This window comes from Arvicola amphibius, chromosome 6 (assembly GCF_903992535.2).
Source record: "Arvicola amphibius chromosome 6, mArvAmp1.2, whole genome shotgun sequence".
NCBI lineage: Eukaryota > Metazoa > Chordata > Mammalia > Rodentia > Cricetidae > Arvicola > Arvicola amphibius.
Genome location: NC_052052.2, coordinates 12,789,714 through 12,794,404, shown reverse-complemented (window position 1 = coordinate 12,794,404; position 4,691 = coordinate 12,789,714). Strand labels below are relative to the sequence as shown.

The 4,691-nt window shown below is 47.0% G+C and overlaps 1 non-coding gene across 1 annotated transcript; it reads left to right on the top strand.

The window, feature by feature from the left end:
• The first annotated feature begins 4,585 nt into the window (after positions 1-4,585).
• On the top strand, positions 4,586-4,691 carry LOC119818071. The gene has a single exon (XR_005285992.1). It is a non-coding gene; the product is annotated as a U6 spliceosomal RNA (small nuclear RNA).

Genomic DNA, 4,691 nt, shown 5'->3' with positions numbered 1-4,691 from the left:
AACTGGTGGGCCCCCAGTTTAGCGAGAGACTCTGTCTCAAAAATATAAAGTGGAGAGTGACCGAGGGAGACCTGACACCTGACTGCCACATATGTGAATACGTATGTGCATATGCAATTCACAAGAACACAGACACAGATCCACACGTACACAGACACCACACACACACACACATACACACACACACACACACGATCAATTTCCAAGCCTCCCACAGAGGTCAAGTCATGTGACTAGATTCTAGTAGTGAAAGAATTGATGGGCAAGAGAGTGAGGAACTCATTTACCACCCTTTCTTTGAGGATAAAATGAAATCACAGAAGCCAGATGAAAGTGACCTCTGCCTGTGGATCCAGCTATTTGGGAGGCTAAGGCAGGTGAATCCCTTGAACACAGAAGTTCAGCGCTAACCTGAGCAACATAGCAAGACTCCATGGTGAAAAAAAAAAATTAAAAAAAAAAAAAGACTCCATGGTGAAGCTTCGTTCAGAAGGGTAATGGGTTGGAGAATTGTGTGACTGCTGATGAGCTTCCTAGATCTGATTGGTCCCTGAGGATTCCATGTTACCAATGGATCCTACCCCAATCAGTGGGTTCTGTTGATGGAATTGTAATTGGAACCATCTAATTATGATGGAAGATGGTATTAAAGGAGGAGGCAAAGCCTCGTCAAGGGAAATAGACCACTAGAAAATTGAAATTTGCCTGGTCCTTTGATACTCTCTGCTCTCTCCCACCCTGGCCTGAGCAACTTTGTCTCACCACATGGTCCTGGCCTGGAAGCTCTGCCTTGACAGAGTCAGACACAATGGATCCAGGGGTACATGGTGGACTCCTCTGAACCTGTGAACCGAAGTAAACCTCTATTATTTTAAACTGTCCCCATGTATCTGCCACACCGGGAACACCTGATGCCCAAGTCTCTTAAAAAAAAAAATGAAACATAATTTAAATGACACAGAGAGCTTGGGTGGCTTGGGTGGCATCTGTCTGGAACTCCAGTAGGAGGATGCCCGCTTTGGGATAATGCTCTTGTACACTGTAAAGATTTGTCACTCCTATTGGTTTGATAAAATGCTGATTGGCCAGTGGCCAGACAGGAAGTATAGGCAGGGCAACCAGATTAGGAGAATTCTGGGAAGAGGAAAGGCAGTGTCAGTCACCAGCCAGACGCAGAGGAATCAAGATGAGAATGCCTCCCTGAGAAAAGGTACCAAGCCACATGGCTAAACATAGACAAGAGTTATGGGTTTAAGTCATAAGAGCTAGTTAATAAGCCTGAGTTAATACGCCAAACAGTTTATAATTAATATAAGTTTCTGTGTGTTTCTTTGGAACTGAATGGCTGTGGAACCAGGTGGGACAGAAACTTCCATCTACAGATGCCCACAAGTTTGCGGTTAACATGGTCTATGTAAAGAGTTCCAGGCCAATTAGGGCTACTTAGCAAGACTCTATCTCAGGGCTGGAGAGATGGCTCAGTGGTTAAGAGCACTGACTGCTCTTTTTTTTTTTTAAATATTTATTTATTTATTTATTTATTATGTATACAGCATTCCTTCCATGTATGGCTGCAGGCCAGAAGAGGGCACCAGACCCCATTACAGATGGTTGTGAGCCACCATGTGGTTGCTGGGAATTGAACTCAGGACCTCTGGAAGAGCAGCCAGTGCTCTTAACCTCTGAGCCATCTCTCCAGCCCCCTGACTGCTCTTTCAGAGGACCCAAGTTCAGTTCCCAGCACCCGCATGGCAGCTCACAACCTTCTGTATTTCCAGTTCTAGGGGTTCTGATATTCTCTTCTGGACTCTGTTGGCACTAGGAATGCATGCAGGAGGAATACAGACATATATTCAGGCAAATATACTCATACACACAATAAAAATAAGTCTTTCTAAAAAATCCTTTTTCAATAAACAATGAGTTTATAAGCCTGGGTGTTGAATTACTATGTAGATAATGATTGCATTTCTCTCTGGAGATTCTTAGTATTAAAGATAGATCTGAGAAGGTTACATTATTCTGCGCACTGATCTTAGAATGATCAGAACTCTTTATTTCTTGTACAGGGCTTGAAGTGCCTGGTAATGATATTCTCTCTCCTTCCAATGATGGCCCTCTGCAAGCTTGGACCCTCTTGTCCCCTCAGATCACACTGTTATGGGCTTCTGACTCCTGGCTAGGTAGGGGCTATGCTTTGGTTGGGTATGGAAGGAAAGTACACAAGACAGAACTTTGGCCTTCTGCAATCCCCTAACTAGAATCTCTGGTAGGAGAAAAACTGAGGCATAATGGGAAAACAGGAGAACTTATGGGGATATGGGAAGAGAAAGGAACTACTTACCTTGGAATGTGACTGAAGCCTCTGACTGTCTGAGAAGCACACGTTCCAACAGAATTAGCAGCATTTGCAATGAAGGCTTTCCCACATAGAGCACTCTTTCCACACATGGGCTGTTTTTCTTTTCTTTTTTGTTATTTTTTTTAAATAGCAATGACCCAGCTTCACAACCCAAATGGATATGACTTTGAGTAGGGCTTTATTTCTTCCCCAAGACGTTCTCTTGGCATCTCCGATCAGACCTTGTTTATGTGAATGTACCCTACCTGCCTGAATCCCTGAGAGACTGAGTTTACTTTATGGATTGTCACCCTGATGGAGCCATCTGCATGTGGCTCTGCAAAGACAGTAATGAAGTGCGGGTCTTAAGGAAGTTCACTCCTTCACTCTGGGGGGGGGGGTCTTACTTTCTTCCTGTGGGCCTTTTTCTTTCTCTTAGCCCCTGTCTTCAAGTCTATACTAACATATATCAATTAAACGCCACTCAACTTTTAAAAGAAAATCACTTAAATAAAACAAGGTCTCATGTAGCCCAGGCTAGCCTCAAATGTGCTATGTAGCCAAGGCTGGCCTTGAATTACTCCTCTTGTCTACACATCCCAAGTGCTGAGATCACAGATCTGCACCTACCATGCCGTTGTCCCCTCCCCATTTTCCTCTGGGCTGTGAAGATAGTAGCCAAGCCACATACCCTACCTTGGCATCAGTGAAGGATGGTGGCTTCCATCTCTACCACGCATCTGCAGAGCCCTGGGGCTGGGAACGCTTTGCACACAAAAAAAGGCCACAGAGACTCGGTTGCCATCTCATTTTTTTTGTTTTATTTTGACCCGCTTCTCACTTTTCAAAGGACCGGAGGCTGGGAGCTGTTTGCAGAGCTTTCCCCCCAGGCTGTCCTTTCTTCTGTTCCCCAGCTCCCCGAAGGGGCCTCCTGCCCTGGTTTCATCTCTTTCTGCCACAGCCTCGCATCTGCCTAGGGGCTGCTTCTAGCTGGAGCTTCAGCTTCAGGGGACTCCAGGGGGTGGGGCAGAGCCACTGTGGGCTCTTCCAGGTAAGGCTGACAAAGTCTGGAAGCTCCGCATGTCTGTGCCCATGTTTCTCCCTGCCAGGGTGTGCTCTCCCCTTTCTGAGGAGTGGTTACTCCCAACCCATAAGGGAAAGGGACTTCTTTGTTTGGAGCTGGAGGGTTTCCAGGGGGCCTGAAGCTTTCTGATATTTCTCCAAACTCTAAATCATCCAGAGAAAATGGCAGTGTTCTGACCTGGGTAACCACCAATCGGCAAGCAGGTGGATCTTGAACTCCCCTCCCTGCCTGACACAGCTGGTGCTTACATGTCTGAAACCCAGACGCCCTAAAAGAGGACTAGCTTTCATCTTGAGAGACCTCATACCTCAGACAAGGAAAGAACAGTACAGACAGCTTAATTCATAGACAACCTGGCTCCTCAGAGGCCCTGGGCAAGGGAGCTGGGGTGTCGGGAGTGGTGGTGGGGGGAACCCTGTCCTTCCAGCTGGACCCTCCAGGACAGCTGGGAGTTCTTCTGGGCTGTCCTTGAGATTTTGGCTTAACAGGAAGTGTCTTGTTCTCACATTGTGCCCCTGGAGCTTGCTGGGGACAAACCCATTTTACAGATGTAGGCCCTGAGAGAATGAAGGTTCATAAACAGAGGATGATTGGTTGTCACAGATAAAGTGAGGTCAGGAAAATCCCAGGGATGGGGCTGGTGTCCAGCCAAGGTGAGGTTGGCTTCTAGCACACTTGTTTGTTTAGCGTCTCAAGATGGGGTCTCATGAATCCCAGACTGACCTCAAACTTATGATATAGCCAAGGATGACCTGGAATTTCTGAGCCTCCTGGCTTTACCTCCCAAGGGCCGAGTTTGTACACACGGTCCCACCACGCCCCGTTATTGCAGTGTCAGCGAGGTAACCCTGGGCTTCATGCCGGCTAGGCAAGCACTCGACCAAGCCACACCCCCAGTCCCTCTAGCACACTTTAAAGAAACGAAGTCCTCAAATTGTGTCTCTAGGGAAAATTTCCCTAGACTCCCACCTGGAAATGGGGCAGTGGTAGTGAGGGGTTGTGTACAGAAGCGTGTGTAATGTTGATGACGTCACTGCACTGAGACCCCTGTATGAAGGATGCCTGGGCCGCTCCCTCCCACCAGCCAGCTCTGACTTTCTCACTGAGCATCACCAAGGTCAGCTGTGTGTCCTACAGCTCAGCTTGAAAGGGGCAAAGCCATGCTCACTTCGGCAGCACATATACTAAAATTGGAATGATAGAGAAGATTAGCATGGCCCCTGCGCAAGGATGACACGCAAATTAAAAAAGAAAAAAGAAAAAAGA